Raw genomic sequence first — 22,485 nt, forward strand, 5'->3', positions numbered from 1 at the left:
AATATTTACTCTCCCCAGTGTATTATTATAAATTTCTCCCGCCAATAACATAGCATCGCGAGAGATTTCTTCCGAAGATGTCGATGCAATTAAATTATTTTCCGTCAACAGCTTTTCATAATACACCACTGCGTCCTTGAATCGTAATTTTGATAGATCACTGTGAATGGATTCTTCAGGAATTTCTTCTCCTATTCCAGATGAGCCAGCAACTTCTTCCGTCGACATGTTTAACCTCGGATCGGAATAACACGTTGAAATTTGAAACAGGCACGTCTGTTCACGACGAAATCGAAAAACAAACTGCCGTTTACTTCTCACGGCTCGCGCACAGTCCTATGCGCAGATGACCGATATAATCCCAAGAGCACTCTTACAAGTCCTTTTAAACCTTGGAACCCCATAAAACGAAGTAGAACAACGAGCACGAATATTTTTCAGTGAATGAAAAACTTTACGTTCTTGAGCTAAAATAATGTTTTTAAAAAAATGTAGGTTTGAGAAACTTTTTGAATAACTGGTGGAGTAACAAAAGAAAATGAAACAGAAGAAAAACAAAGTGCCAGAGGAGGAATCGAAGCCGACTCCTGTGGCGTAAATGTGCGAGCCTTAACCATCTACGCTAGATAGCGGCTCGGCAATGGACTAACAATTTATACTCATAACGCACCTACGAAACTTTGGATCGATTTTTCTCGGGATTTTCCGGGTAGTGCGTCCTAATATTTTAGCCACGTGAGGTGTTAGGGGTCCTCTTCCACCACACAAAATTTCAGACAAATCCCCGACCCCACGGTCGTGCCGTCTCCTTGTTAGAGAAGCTTCGGCAGCGAGCCTGTTGTAAACAATCAGGAAGCAATTTCTGAGGGTGCGAGGATAACAGTAAGGTGGCAGCGGTTCATCAGTTACAAGCTACTAGAGTCCAGAGGGCTGTATTAGTCTCTAGGAGATACGTCGGCAGAGAGCCTGAAGAAAGTTATCGTAAACAATTTCCGTGTCGCATCGTCTGTGTGGCCGGCCGGTTCTATGCGCTTCAGTCTGGAACCACGCTGCTGCTACGGTCGCAGGTTCGAATCCTGCCTCGATCATGGATGTATGTGATGTCCTTAGGTTAGTTAGGTTTAAATAGTTCTAAGTCTAGGGGACTGATGACCTCAGATGTTAAGTCCCATAGTGCTTAGAGCCATTTGAACCATTTGGTTTGTGTGAGGGTGCGTGAATAACAGTGAAGGGGCAGTGGTCCATCGGGTACAAGACACGAGAATCCAGAGTACGGTATTGTCTCTTGGAGTAACGTTGGTAGCGACCTTGTAGTTACAATCGCGAAGCATTTTCTGTATCGCATCATCAGTGTGAGGGTGAGAGAATGATAGGAAAGAGGTACCGGTTCTTACGTTACAAGCTACTTGAGTCCTGATGGCGGTATTAGTCTCTTGGAGATACGTCGGGAGCGTTCCCATACAATGCAATCGCGAAACAATTTCTGTGTCTCACCGTCAGTGGGAGTTTGCGAGAATAACAGTAAAGAGGCTGTGGATCATCGGTGATAAGCTACTACTGTCCTAAGTGCGGTACTAGTCTCTTGGTCATACGCGGCAGCGAGCCTGTAGCATGCAATGGTGAAACAATTTCTGTGTCATGTGTTCAAAGTGAGGGTGTGTGTTTAAAGAAGAAAAGGCAGTAGTTCATCGTATACAAGCTAATACAGCTCTGAGCGATGTATTAGTCTCTTGGAGATAAGTCGACAGGAAGCCTGTGCTATGCAATGGCGAAGCATTTTCGGTGTCGCATCATCCAAGTGTTTCGTGTTTTAAAAAAGTGTCTCGTGTTTAAAAAGAGATTGGCAGTAGTTCACCGGTTACAAGCTACTAGAACCCTGAGAGAGGTATTAGTCTCTTGGAGATACATCGACAGGGAGCCTCTAATATGCAGTGGCGAAGCAATTTCTGTGTCGCATTGTCAAAGTGAGGTTGCGTGTTTGAAAGGAAAGGGGCAGTGGTTCAATGGTTCCAAGCTACTAGAGGCCAGACAGCGGTATCAGTTTCTTGAAGACACGTTGACAGCGTGCCTGTAGTATGCAATGGCGAAGCTATTTCTGTGAGGCATCATCAGAGTGAGGGTGCGTGTTTAAAATGAAACAGGCAGTGGTTCGTCAGATACAAGCTACTAGTGTCCTGAGAGCGGTATTAGTCTCTTGGAAATACCTCAACAGCAAGCCTACACCGGTGTGGCCGTGCGGTTCTAGGCGCTACAGTCTGGAACCGAGCGACCGCTACGGTCGCAGGTTCGAATCCTGCCTCGGGCATGGATGTGTGTGATGTCCTTAGGTTAGTTAGGTTTAATTAGTTCTAAGTTCTAGGCGACTGATGACCTCAGAAGTTAAGTCGCATAGTGCTCAGAGCCATTTGAACCAAGCAAACCTACAGGATGCAATGGCAAATTCAATTTCTGTGTCGCATTCTCATAGAGAGCGTGCTTGTTTAAATAGGAAGGGGAAGTGGTTCTTTGGATGCAAGGCACTAGAGCACTGAGAGCCGTATAAGTATCTTGGAGATATGTCGACGGCTAGCCTCTAGTATGCAATGGCTTAGCAATTTCTGTGTCGCATCGTCAAAGAGAGTGTGCGTGTTTAAAAAGAAAGGGGCAGTGGTTCATCGGTTACAAGCTCCTAGAATCCTGAGAACGGTATTAGTCACATGGAGATATCTTGGCGGCAAGCCTGAAGTATGAAATGGCGAATCAATTTCTATGTCGCATCGTTCAAGTTATGGTGCGTCTTTAAAAAGAAACTAGCAGTAGTTCACCGGAGACAAGCTACTTATGTTCTGAGAGCGGTATTAGTCTCTTGGAGATACGTCGACAGCGAACCTGTAGTATGCAATGGCGGATCAATTGCTGTGTAGCATCGTGGATGTGAGCGTGCCTGTTTAAAAAGAAAGGTGCAGCAGCTCATCGGATGCAAGCTACTAGAGTCAAGTGAGCGGTGTTAATCACTTGGACATACGTGGACACCGAGTCTGTTGTACGCAATGGCGAAGCAATTTCTGTGTTGCAAGGTCTAAGTGATGGTGCATGGCCGGCCGGAGTGGCCGTGCGGTTCTAGGCGTTGCAGTCTGGAGCCGAGCGACCGCTACGGTCGCAGGTTCGAATCCTGCCTCGGGCATGGATGTGTGTGGTGTCCTTAGGTTAGTTAGGTTTAAGTAGTTCTAAGTTCTAGGCGACTGATGACCGCAGAAATTAAGTCGCATAGTGCTCAGAGCCATTTGAACCATTTTTGATGGAGCATGTTTAGAAAGAAAGGGGTTGTGGCTCATCGGAAACAAGCTGTTATAGTCCTGAGAGAGGGGTAATAGTCTCTTGGAGATACGTCGACAGCGAGCCTGTAGTATGCAATGACGAAGCAATTTCTGAGTCGCATCGTCAAACTGAGGGTGGGTGTTTAAAAAAAAAGGCGTGGTAGTTTATCTGTCCAATCCACTAGAGTCCTGAGAGCAGTATTTGTCTCTTTGAGATATATCGACAGCGAGCCTGCTGTATGCAATGGTGAAGCAATTTCTGTGTTGCATCATCAAAGTGAGGGTGCGTGTTTAAAGAAGAAATGGCAGTGGTTCATCGTATACAAGCTAATACAGCTCTGAGCGATGTATTAGTCTCTTGGAGGTACGTCGACAGGGAGCCTATACTATACAATAGCGAAGCAATTTCTGTGTTTTAGTGTTAATGTGAGGATCTTTTTTTTTAAAAGAAACGGGCCGTCGTTCATCAGATATATGGTACTAGATTCCTGTGAGTGGTATTAGTCTCTTGGAGATACATCGACAGCGGGCATGTAGTATGCGAGGGCGAAGCAATATTTGTGTCTTATTGTCAAAGTGAGGGTGATTGTTTAAAAAGAAAGTAGCTGTGGTTCTTTGGATATATGGTACAAGATTCCTAAGAGCGGTGTTAGTCTCTTGGAGATACGTCGACAGCGAGTCGTGTAATATGCAATTGCGAAGCAATTTCTGTGTCGCATCGTGAAAGCGAGGACGCGTGTTTAAAACGAAAGGTGCAGTGATTCACTGGAGACAAGCTACTAGTGTCCCGAGAGCGGTGTTAGTCTCTTGGAGATACGGAGATACATCGACAGTGAGCGTATAGTATGCAATGGCGAAGCAGTTTCTGTGACGCTTCGTGAAAGTGAGGGCGCGTGTTTAAAACGAAAGGTGCAGTGATTCACTGGAGACAAGCTACTAGTGTTCTGAGAGCGGTATTAGTCTTTTGCAGACACGTCAACAGCATGCCTGTAGTATGCAATGGCGAAGCAATTTCTGTGTTGCTTCGGCAGTGTTATTGTGCGTGTTTAAAAAGAGGCAAAACAATTTCTGTATCATAATGTCAAAGGGAGGATGCATGTTTAAAAATAAAGTGGCAGAGGTTCATCGGATATAAGCTACTAGAGTCCTGAGTGCGGTATTTGTCTCTTGGAGATACGTCGACAGCGAGCCTGTAATATGAAATCGAGCGAATGAGAGCGAAAACGCCAAAAACTGTTGACCCAGAAGTCCCTACTCCGGGGAGCTCGAGGGGTGGGGCTAAATGACGTATAACAATAATGTTGCAAGCCATATTTGGCAGAGCAGTTACGTTTAGCTTTCAGCTGAACAATGTTGATACCAAATACGGACTTAGTGCAACTGCGCCTTAGGTGCAGTAGAGGGGCCCTAACTAACCCGTGATTGGCAGGTGCCTGCAAGAGCCTGCAACCTGCGGGATTGGCTGGGTGGCTTTAAGTGGGAAAAACAGTGCTCCTACGCGACTATTTAAAACCCCTAGATTCCGCATTTTGGCGGAGTTCTCAGTCAGACGAACTGGACGCCGAATCCGCGTCCGTTTACTCCAGCCTCGGTCCAGCTCCGCGTAAGTCTGCTCTCTCACTTGGAGTGCCTCAGTGAACAGTGTCACATTCAGTATGTTTTGTTTTGCAACTAAGTTGTTGCCTTAAGATGCTGCTAGCGTTTGCTACTGTGGTTAGCATCCATTCGTGGGACTTCTGCATTGGTTTCTGTTGTAACAGTGTTATTCATGCTTTTTCTAACACTAGAACTAGCCTCCAGAGTATTAGTTAGTACTGTCTGGAATAAACAACTATTTCAAAACCCTGTTTGTCCAAGAGTCTCCACAACGAGTTCCCTACCAAGTCTCACCACCTGCATTTCTAGTAAATGCCTGTACCAGTGTTGGCACAGATAGAAGAAAACAATCAAATGAATTCACTGTGAATTCTCCTTCTGCCTTCTGCTCTGTACCACTCGGGAGCGCAGACTGACCAGTTACCCTTTTTCTTCCTCTCCCACCTATGTCAGGACACGACATAGGAACAATATTTTGGTGTCAGATGTGGGGTTGTTTTCGGTGGAACTGATTTTTGAGATAGGTAGACACTTCGTTCCTGCTCAGACCGAGATCTTGACTGGACTGACGGCTTTGAGACTATGTTGGACGTAGCATTGGCAATCCAGTGAGAGCAGACGGAGCGATAAGAACTGAAAAAAGAAGAGGCCGAACTTCGTAGCCGGACGCCGGAAGACGGGGCCAGGGCAACCTGTCTTCACGACTACCGACACCGCAGACGTCGCGGGAGTGGCGGAACGCCAACGAGACGGGGCAGTGTCGCGGTCCTGGGAGGACCACCAGGGCAACGCAGCCACGACACCGCGCCAGGGTAGCACAGAGGTACGTCCTTCAAGCGTCGGCAGGCGCCTCCAGCAGCGGCAGCGGCTTCAGCGGCTGCAGGCTACACGGCACCACGCCCGGCCCAAGAGAACGCAGTGCCAGACAGGCGACAGCAACTCGGCTCCAAGAACAGCACGTCGGCACGTATCTGCGCGTACCAGAACAGCGCAGCGCCTCTACTCAGCACGTCGAATCACAAACACCATCAGTCATGACGATCCCTAACTCTGCCGTTACTGAGAGCGGACTGGCTACGGTTAGTATTTCAATAAGAGACGAGTTAAAGTTGATCCTTCAGGCCTTTGATGGCACTAAGTCAACATTAAATGAATTTATAAATAATGTAGGCATAGCCTTTGAACTAGTACGTGAAGCAGATCGTCCTGTCATTTTAAAATTTGTCAAAACAAGGATCCAGGGTCCTGCACAAAGCAAATTGCTCGTACGCGAACTACCTTCCACATGGGCGGAAGTAAGAGCCATTTTGTTAGACAATTGCGCATCCACGAGCACGTTAGATTTTTATGCCTGTAGCACGTTTCCGAGTAGGCAGTCAAAGGGAGAATCAATTGCATATTGGGCTAGTAATGTAGATTCGCTTCAACATCAATTTCGTGAAGCTGTACAGGTGCCATGCCAGCGTCAGAACTGGCGGGGTCTGTGGCGTTAGTAGGAAAATTAAGCAGAGCAGTATTCTTTCAGGGGATCTATGATGAGCTTATACAGGCAATTGTGCGTGCAAGGGGCGAAAACATTACTCTGACTGAAGCTGCCGAGTGCGCTTTGACGGAAGAGTAAGCATTTATGTCCACCAAGGAAAAAGGATTTAATGACAGCAGTCAGCAGGGCAAAATGGGGAAAGCTACTCTCAAGTGTTTTACCTGTGGTCGTGTAGGGCATACCTCAAAGGCTTGCAGGCGTAATATCAGGTGCAAGACTTGTGGGAAATTAGACCATTTAACGCGAGACTGCCGACTTGAGAAACGGATTCGCAAAGTCGAATCGGCGCAAGTGTGTCGAGAATCAGAGACGTCAAAAACAGATAGATGTTGAAGTTGCAATTTATTAGGACATCGAGGTCCCTGCAAGAAAGCGAAATCAGTTGCGTGTTTTGCGTGTAATAGACACATGGCTAGAGAATGTACAGAGAACTCAGGGTCACCTGTGAAAAGTGAGAAGCAGAGAAACAACCGGAAAGCATAATATTACAGTCGCCTTATGCTGAACTTGGGAAGGTATTTAATGTCGACTGTGAGAGTAAAAATGAGTTTGTACAAAAGTGCCCCTAGAGTACAGAAAGTCTGTTAAAATTGCTTCTAGGTAATGGAGCTCAGATTAGTTTATTTAAAATGAAGTATCTGCAAGACCAGGTCGGGTATAGACCGCATACACACGTGTGGGACAGCAGTCTTATATCTTGAAATAGATCACGAGTTAAGAGTAAAACATAAGTGTCATCTGGTAGGAGATGAATTGGATATTCTCTACGCTGGTTTAATTGGAAGAGACTTCTTTACGAGGTATGGCGTACTGATTGACTACGCAAGAGGAACATTGTGGATTAAGGACAGATCCACTACACTGTGTGTGGGGGAGGAGACACCTAGCCCACGTACACAAGAGCTGGGGCTTAAGGGGCCGCCGATGGAATATGAAACTGCAGAGAGAGAATGCAGTACACAGGATACCGGTAGACAGACGTGTCGCCGACAAGAAAAAGTCGCTACCGAGCCTAGGACAGGCCAGGTGGGAAAAATTAGAGTTAGATCCTCACGAGGAGAGGATTTTGAGGATAGATGTTGCAGATACTAGCCTAGTGGAAGGCATTGTGGAAAAGCAAGAATTGCAAGAAGGAGTGTACCTCCCAGAAGCGTTGGTGAGAATAAGAACAGGCTCTTGTTTAATTAATATGTTAAATACACGAGACGAGGCGATTTCTCTTGAGATGCCTCGGTTTAAAGTGGAGGGAGTTCCACAGTTCAGCGCTAGTCCGCAGCGGACCGTGCGTAACATAGAAGTCTCGAGCAAGAAAAAGTCGAGAACCAGTTTACTGAAGGAGAATTTACGATTGGATCATTTAAATGATGTAGAAAAACAGTCGATAATAGACTTGCGTTCTGCGTATAATGATATTTTCCATCTGCCTTTAGACAAGTTGACATATACAGAGACGCTTCGACATAGGATACAATTGATTCCTGAGGCACAGAGGCGAATTATTTGTTCCTACCCGTACCGAATCCTGGAAGCGCAGAAAGAAGCATTGCAATAAGAGATAAATCAAATGTTAGAGGACGATATAATCGTTCCTTCCACCAGCCCTTTCAACTTTCCTTTAATTATGATTCAAAAAAAAAATTGGATGCATCAGGTAAAAAAAAAATGGCGAGTAGTCACGGACTTCCGGAAGCTAAATGAAATTACTGTCAACACAGTCTTCCCACTTCCGTGTATACATGAAATTCTGGATGGCTTAGGCAAAGCAAAATATTTTTCAACTCTTGGTTTGGCAAAAGGATATTATCAGGTGTTATTAGAAGAAAAAGATAGAGAACTTACAGCTTTTAGTATACCATATGCTCATTATATATATAAAAGGATGCCCATGGGTCTTCGTTCAGCACCTTCCACCTTCCAAAAATTGATGAATGCCGTATTAACGGGGTTTCAGGGTGTCAAGATGTTTATTTATGTAGATGACATAGTAGTTTTTGGTCCATCTCTGGCAGAGCACAATACCCGATTGGGTGAAGCCTTCGAGAGACTAAGGCAACATAAATTGAAGTTGCAGGTTGATAAATGTGAATTTTTAAGGAAGGAAGTCACATATTTGGGGCATGTTTTGACTGCAGATGGATTAAAACCGGATCCAAACAAGTTGTAAGCAGTGGCGAGGTTTCCGCAGCCACAAACAACAAAAGAATTGAAATCTTTTATTGGATTAATAGGGTATTATCGGCGTTTCTTGAGTGACTTCAGCAAAGTGGCAAAACCACTCCATGAATTATTAAAAAAGGGTGTTAAGTATGAATGGGGCGCAGAGAAAGAAAATGCATTCCAAATGCTAAAAGGGAAGCTACTTAACCCCCCGATATTACAATATCCAGATTTTTCAAAAAAGTTTATCATTACAACTGATGCGAGTTCATTTGCGACAGCATCTGTTCTATCACAAGGAGAAATAGGCAAAGACCTCCCCGTGGCCTTTGCATCCAGAAGCCTAAACAATGCAGAGCGAAATTATAGTACAACTGAACGGGAATTATTGGCAGTGGTTTGGGCTGTCAAACATTTCAGATCGTATGTGTTTGGTCGCAAGTTCACCATCTGTACTGATCACAAGCCATTACAGTGGATCGGAAATACACTCCTGGAAATGGAAAAAAGAACACATTGACACCGGTGTGTCAGACCCACCATACTTGCTCCGGACACTGCGAGAGGGCTGTACAAGCAATGATCACATGCACGGCACAGTGGACACGCCAGGAACCGCGGTGTTGGCCGTCGAATGGCGCTAGCTGCGCAGCATTTGTGCACCGCCGCCGTCAGTGTCAGCCAGTTTGCCATGGCATACGGAGCTCCATCGCAGTCTTTAACACTGGTAGCATGCCACGACAGTGTGGACGTGAACCGTATGTGCAGTTGACGGACTTTGAGCGAGGGCGTATAGTGGGCATGCGGGAGGCCGGGTGGAGGTACCGCCGAATTGCTCAACACGTGGGGCGTGAGGTCTCCACAGTACATCGATGTTGTCGCCTGTGGTCGGCGGAAGGTGCACGTGCCCGTCGACCTGGGACCGGACCGCAGCGACGCACGGATGCACGCCAAGACCGTAGGATCCTACGCAGTGCCTTAGGGGACCGCACCGCCACTTCCCAGCAAATTAGGGACACTGTTGTTCCTGGGGTATCGGCGAGGACCATTCGCAACCGTCTCCATGAAGCTGGGCTACGGTCCCGCACACCGTTAGGCCGTCTTCCGCTCACGCCCCAACATCGTGCAGCCCGCCTCCAGTGGTGTCGCGACAGGCGTGAATGGAGGGACGAATGGAGACGTGTCGTCTTCAGCGATGAGAGTCGCTTCTGCCTTGGTGCCAATGATGGTCGTATGCGTGTTTGGCGCCGTGCAGGTGAGCGCCACAATCAGGACTGCATACGACCGAGGCACACAGGGCCAACACCCGGCATCATGGTGTGGGGAGCGATCTCCTACACTGGCCGTACACCACTGGTGATCGTCGAGGGGACACTGAATAGTGCACGGTACATCCAAACCGTCATCGAACCCATCGTTCTACCATTCCTAGACCGGCAAGGGAACTTGCTGTTCCAACAGGACAATGCACGTCCGCATGTATCCCGTGCCACCCAACGTGCTCTTGAAGGTGTAAGTCAACTACCCTGGCCAGCAAGATCTCCGGATCTGTCCCCCATTGAGCATGTTTGGGACTGGATGAAGCGGCGTCTCGCGCGGTCTGCACGTCCAGCACGAACGCTGGTCCAACTGAGGCGCCAGGTGGAAATGGCATGGCAAGCCGTTCCACAGGAGTACATCCAGCATCTCTACGATCGTCTCCATAGGAGAATAGCAGCCTGCATTGCTGCGAAAGGTGGATATACACTGTACTAGTGCCGACATTGTGCATGCTCTGTTGCCTGTGTCTATGTGCCTGTGGTTCTGTCAGTGTGATCATGTGATGTATCTGACCCCAAGAATGTGTCAATAAAGTTTCCCCTTCCTGGGACAATGAATTCACGGTGTTCTTATTTCAATTTCCAGGAGTGTATTAACTATCCGTCCTCACGTTTAATGAAGATGAGACTGAAATTAGAAGAATACGATTACGAAATTGTGTATAAAAAGGGGAAAAATAGTCAAGTTGCTGAGGCACTCTCGAGAGAGAGAGAGTTCAGGGCGTCTGATAACCGCCCGGACAGCGACAGTAGCCTAGGTCAGTGCATGACCGGAGAGGCAGCCATAGAGCAGGCCTCGGACTCACAAGGAGACCGTGCATCAGCGGAGACAATTACGGCGGAAGGTATAAACAAAAGTGAGGAAACACCGGTAGGTCAGGTAGACGAACAACAGGAAATAATTGATGCAGAAAAAGCGAAAATTTTGCGAGAATTCCATGAAGCACCCATAGGTGGTCATCAAGGGACCGTGAGAACCCACGATCGTATACGAAAATACCGAACGTTGCCCGGTATGAAGAAGGACATTGAGGACTATATTAGAAAATGCCCCAGTTGCCAGAAAAACAAAATAACGCAGAATAAGAGAAAAATGCCTTTGGTTATAACACCAACGCCGCAAGGCGTATTTGAACGGTGTGATATTGACATTGTCGGCCCATTAACGGTAACCGAGAGAAACAAAACGTATATACTGACATTTCAAGAGGCGCTAACGAAGTTCATTGTGGCCGAACCCATAGAAAAACAGGACGCAGACACTGTGGCTCGCGTCCTCGTGGAAAAAATAATTTTGAAATTTGGAATGCCTTCGGTAATATTCAGTGATAACTGCAACAACTTCTTGAGTGACACGCTAAAGAGAGTGTGCAAAATGTTAAGGATTGACAGAGTACAAACTTCTTGTTACCATCCGCAGTCGAACGGCGCTTTGGAAAGGTCGCACCGCACTATAACAGAATTCCTAAGACATTATATCAACAGAAATCAAACAGACTGGGACGACTGGCATCAATTCGCTGTCTTCGTGTTCAATATCACACACCATTGTGCAACCAATTATACCCCCCATGAGTTGTTTTTCGGTAGAGAATGCAACATACCTGGAACCTTGCGAAGAGATCCCACAGGTGTTACGATGATTATGAGTTGGGTTGTTTGTGGGAAGAGACCAAACTGCGAGGTCATCGGTCTCATCGGATTAGGGAAGGACGGGGAAGGAAGTCGGCCGTGCCCTTACACAGGAACCATCCCGGCATTTGCCTGGAGCGATTTAGAGAAATCACGGAAAACATAAAGCAGGATGGCCGGTCGCGGGATTGAACCGTCGTCCTCCCGAATGCGAGTCCAGTGTGCTGACCACAGCGCCACCTCCGCTCGGTGGTGATTATGTTCTTGAATTAAAAGAGAAAATGAGGCAAATGCACCAGTGCGCAAGGTATCATAAAAAACGGCGCAAACAGGAAAATAAGGAATACTATGATAGAACGAAGAACCCAAAAGACTTCAAAACAGGTGATCAGCTTCTGTTGTGCGATGGAAGCGTCAGAAGAGGTAGAAGTAAGTTAGACACCCAGTGGCATGGTCACCTTCACGGCAGTAGGGACAAAAGGACGAATGTAGTTAGCCGTTTAAAAAGAAACAAAATTTTAACAGTACATGCCAACAGATTAAAGGAATTCTACTAAAACCAGATTTTGTCGACATTACAGATGAGGAAACTGTACCTGCTGAACTGTAGCGCCGCCGTGTACATCCTCGGACACTATCAAGATTTTAGCGTGGAAAAGTTTCATTCGTCCCCAGGCTTGTATTATGACAGCAATGGCAAGGTACAGATCTACAGTGTGACGTGGAAAATCGTGAGTTATATTCATTTAGGAGAACTCCAAGCTAAAGCTGGTGAAATAGAGAGATTTGCACATTTATCTATAAATTATTGTAAACAGAAATTTACCAGTCTGGGAATTGGTGATCGGGAATGTATAGCCTTTGAACAGGCTTTAGAATGGCATGTCCGAAAGATACGAACTGCACAAGGTCTAATTGGGCAATTAACTAGGCATGAGACACGTAGAAAAAGAGGTGTCTTAAATTTTGTGAGATAAATCAGTAAAATTCTGTTTGGAACCTAAGAGGAACAGAATGCCTCATTTTTCTAATCAAAGATTGATTTAATTGAAAGCGAACAGAGACAGTTGCTTAAGCTGACAAAAGTTACCGTACTGAAAGCCACTTTGACAAGTTTCAATCACACAGTATATAGACTTGCACGTAACGAAGAAATTTCTGTCAAGAACATGGAGAAACTTCATAGATACATGAACGAATATGCTAATAGCACAGACCAAAAAATACAACACTTAACTGTTCTTACTACTGTTAATGAATAACTGATACAGTTGGTATCAATATTTATGGAATTAGAACGGGAATACGAGATGTTAATTTCTGCAATCGTAAACGCACAAAAAGGAATACTGGAACCTGATATAATTAATCCAGTTCAAATAATTACATTTAATTCGGGATGACATAAAGATAAGAAGTTCCCAATTGCGCTCGCAGAATAGAGTGGGTGCCAGCTGCTACGCATAACTGATGTTGATGCTTTCTTGTCAGGCAATATACTATGTACTAAATGTTCCATTAGTGGAAAATGAGTTGTTCAATTTATACAAAGTGTTACCTTTACCTTCAGAAGTAGATGGAAATAAGCTAAGCAGCATTCCTCCCCCCCCCCCCCCCCCCCTTCATGACCCATGGACCCTGCCGCTGGTGGGGAGGCTTGCATGCCTCAACGATACAGATAGCCGTACCGTAGGTGCAACCACAACGGAGGGGTATCTGTTGAGCGGCCAGACAAACGTGTGGTTCCTGAAGAGGGGCAGCAGCCTTTTCAGTAGTTGCAGGGGCAACAGACTGGATGATTGACTGATCTGGCCGGGGGCTCTCATCCGAGATGTGGAGGAGGCCCTGCCGGCGGCGATAGAGAGCACGGGGTGCACCCGACTGCAGATTGTTGCTCATGTCGGCACCAATGACTCCTGCCGTCTGGGTTCAGAGGTCATCCTCAGTTCGTACAGGCGGTTGGCGGAATTGGTGAAGGCGGAAAGCCTCGCTCGCGGGGTGGAATCTGAGCTAACTATTTGTAGTATCGTTCCCAGAACCGATCGCGGTCCTCTGGTTTGGAGATGAGTGGAAGGCTTAAACCAGAGGCTCAGACGATTCTGCGGAGATCTGGGGTGGAAATTTCTCGACCTCCACTATCGGGTGGAGAAATGTAGGGTCCCCCTGAATAGGTCCGGCGTGCACTACACGCCGGAAGCGGCTACAAGGATAGCGGAGTACGTGTGGAGTGCACATGGGGGTTTTTTAGGTTAGAGAATTCACTCCCTAGGCCCGACAAGGCGCTTCCTGAGACGCGGCAAGGTAGAAGTTGGCAAAATGCAACAGGGAATAACAATATTAATGTGCTAATAGTAAACTGCAGGTGCGTCTATAGAAAGGTCCCAGAACTTCTCTCATTAATAAACGGTCACAACGCCCATATAGTACTAGGGACAGAAAGTTGGCTGAAACCAGACGTAAATAGAAATGAAATCCTAAACTCAGATTGGAATGTATACCGCAGAGACTGGCTGGACAGTGAAGGAGGAGGAGTGTTCATAGCGATAAGAAGTGCAATAGTATCGAAGGAAATTGACGGAGATCCGAAATGTGAAATGATTTGGGTGAAGGTCACGGTTAAAGCAGGCCCAGACATGGTAATTGGATGTCTCTATAGGCCCCTTGGCTCAGCAGTTGTTGTGGCTGAGCACCTGAAGGATAATTTGGAAAGTATTTCGAGTAGATTTCCCCACCACGTTATAGTTCTGGGTGGAGATTTTGATTTGCCGGATATAGACTGGGAGACTCAAACGTTCATAACGGGTGGCAGGGACAAAGAATCCAGTGAAATTTTTTAAAGTGCTTCATCTGAAAACTACCTTGAGCAGTTAAACAGAGAACCGACTCGAGGCGATAACATATTAGACCTTCTGGTGACAAACAGACCAGAACTATTTGAAACAGTTAACGCAGAACAGGGAAACAGCGATCATAAAGCGGTTACTGCATCGATGATTTCAGCCGTAAATAGAAATATTAAAAAAGGTAGGAAGATTTTTCTGTTTAGCAAAAGTGACAAAAAGCAGATTACAGAGTACCTGGCGGCTCAACACAAAAGTTTTGTCTCAAGTACAGATAGTGTTGAGGATCAGTGGACAAAGTTCAAAACCATCGTACAATATGCGCTAGATGAGAATGCGCCAAGCAAGATCGTAAGAGATGGAAAAGAGCCACCGTGGTACAACAACCGAGTTAGAAAACTGCTGCGGAAGCAAAGGGAACTTCACAGCAAACATAAACATAGCCAAAGCCTTGCAGACAAACAAAAATTACGAGAAGCGAAATGTAGTGTGAGGAGGGCTATGCGAGAGGCGTTCAATGAATTCGAAAGTAAAGTTCTATGTACTGACTTGGCAGAAAATCCTAAGAAATTTTGGTTTTATGTCAAAGCGGTAGGTGGATCAAAAACAAAATGTCCAGACACTCTGTGACCAAAATGGTACTGAAACAGACGATGACAGACTAAAGGCCGAAATACAAAATGTCTTTTTCCAAAGCTGTTTCACAGAGGAAGACTGCACTGTAGTTCCTTCTCTAGATTGTCGTACAGATGACAAAATGGTAGATATCGAAATAGACGACAGAGGGATAGAGAAACAATTAAAATCACTCAAAAGAGGAAAGGCCGCTGGACCTGATGGGATACCAGTTCGATTTTACACAGAGTACGCGAAGGAACTTGCCCCCCTTCTTGCAGCGGTGTACCGTAGGTCTCTAGAATAGCGTAGCGTTCCAAATGATTGGAAAAGGGCACAGGTCATCCCCATTTTCAAGAAGGGACATCGAACAGATGTGCAGAACTATAGACCTATATCTCTAACGTCGATCAGTTGTGAAATTTTGGAACACGTATTATGTTCGAGTTTAATGACGCAACATTGCTACTTCAATTTTTGAATCACTCAAACTGTCCACCAAAGGGTGTAGTAACCTCATTTCAACCATTCTTTCATCCAAGAAATTTAGTTAAGTTTGCACTCAATATAATTTGTTATTCATTGCGCCACAGATATATGCGAGGGTGTGGTGAAGTGGCTTTGGGGGGGGAGTGGCCCACAAATCCCCTAATTTAGAAAAGTTAACTCGTATTGACTGGCAGAGATAATTGAATACCACAACGCTCATGGTTATTGTCTGTGACAATGCTGTATTCAAATTATGAATCCAGTTAAAAAGTGCTTTAAAACAAAAAAGTGGTAATTTTAATAAGATAATATGAAAAGGGAGTGTCTCTTGTTCATGATTAATAAGACAGCTTTATAAAATATAGGTATTAAGCTGGGCATCTATGATGCCCATTTGCCTATGATAGTTAAAAGTCTCTTTTATGTTAAAATTATCCACAAATAATAAGATTTAGTGCAAAATCGGCATGCAGTGTCGGAAGTTGATTAAAAAGCCATTGAAACAACATTTACTTATCCCTGTGTGATTCTTGTGTGTTGAGGAAAAGTGACGTTGACTTCAAATGGCTCTGAGCACTATGGGAGTTAACATCTATGGTCATCAGTCCCCTAGAACTTAGAACCATTTAAACCTAACTAACCCAAGGACAGCACACAACACCCAGACATCACGAGGCAGAGAGAATCCCTGACCCCGCCGGGAATCGAACCCGGGTACCCGGGCGTGGGAAAAGGGACGTCGGTTTGAGAAATGATGTAAATGAATAGAAACGGGTAGCTTTCTGAGTAGAGGCGGAACAGGATCAAATAGACAAAAAGATGAGGCGTAGTGGAAGTCCTTAGATATCTTCAGAGGTACTCTGCTTCAAGTAGATGATCCCATGGTGTATTCACTGCTCTTCCCCTGAAAAGGTATTACGTAATGTCACATTTTATTATGGTTAAAACTGTATCAGATACTTTGGTTACTGTGCCGTACATAGGAACCAAAGACATGGCTCCTTGCGTAAGAAAAGCGACCATTATAACTGAATTATCTCTGACGGTTTTATTCTCACTGTTGTTGAATGTAATGTTAACGAATCCGATTTTTTGAATGGAAAGTTAATCAACCCAATTTTGACTGTAATGTTAATGAGCCCAATTTTGTTTATCCTATGATCAAGATGAAGGAAACTTTCTCACACGAAGAAAATGTATGGCCTTCACCACACTTCCCTCATGTTATACATTGGAAAATTTTTGTACATATGCATAACTGAGTGAGATAGGCCATGAACCCTTAACTTCATCCATGATTCATAATGAAGATGATCCACATGTTTGAAAAACAAGACTCTAATCATCCTGAAGGACGTTAGCATTGATTGGCTACCTCTCAGTCCTGCTTTGGACACCTCGATTCCCATTTGTATTATGAAGCGTATCATCTCTCTGCTAATGCACTCTGTCTTCAGGCCACGAGTGGCCTTCCTGGACCATCCTCAGTGGAGGATGCGGATAGGAGGGGCGTGGGTTCAGCACAGCGCTCTCCCGGTCGTTATGATGGTATTCTTGACCGAAGCCGCTACTATTCGGTCGAGTAGCTCCTCATTTGGCATCACGACGCTGAGTGCATCCCGAAAAATGGCAACAGCGCATGGCGCCTGCATGGTCACCCATCCAAGAGCTGACAACGCCCGACAGCGCTTAACTTCGATGATCTCACGGGAACTCTCTGGTAATGGGGCCAACATAATATTAATATACAGCGTGCATTGCAATCTGCAGGAGCAAGGTTATTATCTGACCTAAAACAAGTCTTGTTATATTTACATCAAAATCGAGGTCCATCATCCTATTTGTAGAATCAAAATGTGACGCAGACTATCCAGGTCTATCTACATAACACCAATGAGCCCAGATAACTTACCACAACCTCATGTTTTTTGGATTTTTCTGAAATATATGTAATTAATAGGCGACATTGTGTTGCGAAGATTTGTACAATCTACATAGAAATTTGCCCTCAGTTGTTTCCTTATCGTATTTACATACTGAGATGTTTATGGTAGCATTAACTGCAGGGCTCTTGTAAACAGCGTTGATCAAATTATCTGAATACACTGGAAGATCAGGCATAACAACGTTGTGGTACCTGTTTGTGTGTGCCAACAGGTCAACTGATGCAGCAGAATAATATATGAACAGAATATATTTGGCAATGCTAAGGTGTCAAATAGGAACAGGATGCATCTCTTTTATGCTAATGGGTAAGATATGTATTTCAAATTGTGTAGAGTTAAGACAAAAGACTTTCCTAGATTTGATAATCACTTGTAATCAATCTTAATTTAGTCTGGAAGTTAATCCTTACTTGATATTCATACTATTCAGGTTTTCAGAAAGACAAAAGAAAGATTTTATTGCCATAATTAAACCTTTACAGAGACGCAGCAATCTGTCATCACTAACTAGCGTAGTTTCAACGTATCCAAGAGTCTCTTTTATAGTATTCTTCTGAGTTGCAAGACTGTTCGTATCTGTGTTGTGGATTTGGAATCATTTATCTTTTCAAGGTGGAGTTCAATACACCAGAGATATCATTAATGACTTGAATAGTGATTCGTGTAGAACTAACTCCAAGGTCTGAAAGTGTTAATCATGAAAATGGGAATGATACCATACATTCTTCCTCGCTTATCCAGTTACACGAAAGCGTACTTAGGTGATGTAGTGTACAATTGTTAGGTCACTCTTTTGCTGTTAACAAAGGCTATGGTAGAGGAACTCTTCTATTTTTCAAACTGTTATGTAGCACAATGCCTCTGTCAGTGAAATAGCTCCACTGCAGCTTTAACGGATATGGTGTGCTGAAGAAATCCAACATGTTCTCTGTGTCATCTGCTTGATAAAGAAAATGTTTTATTTGTATGTTTTTCTCCATCCATACCATATGTGACAGGTACAGCATATGTTACAGATTCTTAGACAGCCTTGATGATGCCCTGAAGCAAACTACTAGTTATGACAGTATAGTAATTGTGACAAACCAGTTGCTCATACAACACTTGAATCATGACAAACTAAACGTTGGAATGTGGACCGACAACTGTGTCCTTCAACGAAAATTGTAGGACATCTTCGAGGTTACCAGATCTGCCGTTAAATTCCTTAATGCATTTGTGAAGAGTTTCCCTGCATGGCAAAGGTATTGGTCGCTTTTACAACTAAGCATATAATTTTGGGTAGTGCTCTTGACTGCAATGTGTGGGCAGTGTCTTCTGAATTCTATGTTAGCCTCTGTTTCTGCATACCAGATGTCACATAAGTGTTGACAATGTTGGGTCAAAGTGTTTTCTACCAGCACAAATATGACAGGTAGTTTTAACTTCCAGATTGGTTAACCCATTTGTCCCACCACCCATGAACCATTGACATTGCCACTACTGGTGGGGAGGCTTGCGTGCCTCAGTGATACAGATATCCGTACAGTAGGTGCAACCACAACAGAGGGGTATCTGTTGAGAGGCCAGACAGACTGGTGGTTCCTGAAGAGGGCAACAGCCTTTTCAGTAGTTACAGGGGCAACAGTCTGGATGATAGACTAATCTGGCCTTGTGACATTAACCAAAACAGCCTTGCCGTGCTGGTACTCTGAATGGCTGAAAGCAAGGGGAAACTAAAGCCATAATTTTTCCTGAGGGTTTGCAGCTTTACTATATGGTTAAACGATGATGGCTTCCTCTTGGGTAAAATATTCCAGAGGTAAAATTGTCCCCCATTTGGATCTCCGGGTGGGGTCTACCCAGGAGGACGTCGTTAACGTCATTATCAGAAGGAAGAAAACTGGCGTTCTATGGATCAGAGCGTGGAATGTCTGCTCCCTTAATCGGGTAGGTAGGTTAGAAAATTTAAAAAGGGAAATGGGTAGGTCAAAGTTAGATATAGTTGGAATTAGTGAAGTTCGGTGGCAGGAGGAACAAGAGCCGGCCGAAGTGGCCGTGCGGTTAAAGGCGCTGCAGTCTGGAACCGCAAGACCGCTACGGTCACAGGTTCGAATCCTGCCTCGGGCATGGATGTTTGTGATGTCCTTAGGTTAGTTAGGTTTAACTAGTTCTAAGTTCTAGGGGACTAATGACCTCAGCAGTTGAGTCCCATAGTGCTCAGAGCCATTTGAACCATTTTTGAGGAACAAGACTTCTGGTCAGGAACTGCAGAAGTAGGTTTAGTAACATCATCATCATCATCATCATCATTTAAGACTGATTATGACTTTCAGCGTTCAGGAGCATAGCGTTCAAGAGCATAGCCCCCTTATAAAATTCCTCCACAATCCCCTATTCAGTGCTAACATTGGTGCCTCTTCTGATGTTAATCCTATTACTTCAAAATCATTCTTAACCAAATCCAGGTACCTTCTCCTTGGTCTGCCCTGACTCCTCCTACCCTCTACTGCTGAACCCATGAGTCTCTTGGGTAACCTTGCTACTCCCATGCGTGTAACATGACCCCACCATCTAAGCCTGTTCGCCCTGACTGCTACATCTATAGAGTTCATTCCCAGTTTTTCTTTGATTTCCTCATTGTGGACACCCTTCTGCCATTCTTCCCATCTACTAGTACCTACAATCATCCTAGCTACTTTCATATCCGTAACCTCAACCTTGTTGATAAGGTAACCTGAATCCACCCAGCTTTTGCTCCCATACAACAAAGTTGGTCGAAAGATTGAACGCTGCACAGATAACTTAGCCTTGGTACTGACTTCCTTCTTGCAGAAGAGAGTAGATCGTAGCTGAGCGCTCACTGCATTAGCTTTGCTACACCTCGCTTCCAGTTCTTTCACTATGTAGCCATCCTGTGAGAATATGCATCCTAAGTACTTGAAACCGTCCACCTGTTTTAACTTTGTTCCTCCTATTTGGCACTCAATCCGTTTATATTTCTTTCCCACTGATATTACTTTCGTTTTGGAGATGCTAATCTTCATACCATAGTCCTTACATTTCTGATCTAGCTCTGAAATATTACTTTGAAAACTTTCAATCTAATCTGCCATCACAACTAAGTCATCCGCATATGCAAGACTGCTTATTTTGTGTTCAGATATCTTAATCTCACCCAGCCAGTTTATTGTTTTCAACATATGATCCATAAATAATATGAACAACAGTGGAGACAGGTTGCAGCCTCGTCTTACCCCTGAAACTACTCTGAACCATGAACTCAATTTACCGTCAACTCTAACTGCTGCATGACTATCCATGTAAAGACCTTTAATTGCTTGTAAAAGTTTGCCTCCTATTCCATAATCTCGTAGAACAGACAATAACTTCCTCCTAGGAACCCGGTCATATGCCTTTTCTAGATCTATAAAGCATAGATACAATTCCCTGTTCCACTCATAACACTTCTCCATTATTTGCCGTAAGCTAAAGATTTGGTCCTGACAACCTCTAAGAGGCCTAAACCCACGCTGATTTTCATCCAATTGGTCCTCAACTAATACTCGCAATTTCCTTTCAACAATACCTGAGAAGATTTTACCCACAACGCTGATTAAAGAGATACCTCTGTAGTTGTTACAATCTCTTCTGTTTCCATGTTTAAAGATTGGTGTGATTACTGCTTTTGCCCAGTCTGATGGAACCTGTCCTGACTCCCAGGCCATTTCAATTTTCCTGTGTAGCCATTTAAGACCTGACATTCCACTGTATTTGATGAGTTCCGACTTAATTTCATCCACCCTAGCTGCTTTATTGCACTGAAATCTATTGACCATTTTCTGCTCTTCCTCAGATGTGATCCTAGTTCCATCATCATTCCTATCCCATTCTATCTCGAAATCTGAAACATTACTGATCGTATTTTCACCTACATTGAGCAACTCTTCAAAATATTCCCTCCATCTGCCCAAGGCATCCACAGGATTCACCAGCAGTTTTCCTGACCTGTCCAAAATACTTGTCATTTCCTTCTTACCTCCCTTTCGAAGACTACTAATTACACTCCAGAATGGTTTTCCAGCAGCTTGATCCATAGTCTCCAACCTGTTTCCAAAGTCTTCCCAGGATTTCTTCTTGGATGCTGCAATTATCTGTTTGGCTTTGTTTCTTTCTTCAACATAACTTTCTCTGTCTACCTGAGTTCTAGTATGTAGCCATTTTTGATACGCCTTCTTTTTCCTTTTACAGGCTGCCTTGACTGTGTCATTCCACCAAGCTGTTTGCGTCATCCTACTTTTACACACTACCGTTCCAAGACATTCTTTAGCCACTTCTAGTACTGTGTCCCTGTACCTTGTCCATTCCTTTTCCAATGACTGTAATTGACTACATTCAACTAACTGGTACCTTTCTGAGATCGCTGTTATGTACTTGTGCCTGATTTCCTTATCCTGAAGTTTCTCCACTCTTATCGTCCTACATATGGACCTGACCTCCGGCACTTTCGGCCTCACAATACCAATTCCACTGCAGATTAAATAGTGATCAGTGCCACCAAAGAATCCCCTGAATACACGTGTGTCCCTCACAGCCATCCTGAATTCCTGATCTGTTATTATATAGTCAATGACATATCTGGTTCCCCTGCCTTCCCAAGTATACTGGTGAATGTTCTTATGTTTAAAAAAGGAGTTTGTGATTACTAAGCCCATACTGGCACAGAAATCCAAGAGTTGTTTCCCGTTCCTGTTGGCCTCCATATCCTCTCCAAATTTACCCATAACCTTTTCATACCCTTCTGTTCGATTTCCAATCTTGGCATTAAAATCACCCATGAGCAGAACACTGTGCTTGTCCTTTACTCTAACAACTACATCACTGAGTGCCTCATAAAAACTATCCATCTTATCTTGATTTGTCCCTTCACAATGCGAGTATACTGACACAATCCTAATTTTCTTGCTACACACTGTCAAATCTATGCACATCAGTCGTTCGTTTACATACCTTATTGCAACTACGCTGGGTTCCATTTCTTTCCTGATGTAAAGCCCTACACCCCATTGTGCT

This window comes from Schistocerca americana, chromosome X (genome assembly GCF_021461395.2).
Source record: "Schistocerca americana isolate TAMUIC-IGC-003095 chromosome X, iqSchAmer2.1, whole genome shotgun sequence".
Taxonomy (NCBI): Eukaryota; Metazoa; Arthropoda; class Insecta; order Orthoptera; family Acrididae; genus Schistocerca; species Schistocerca americana.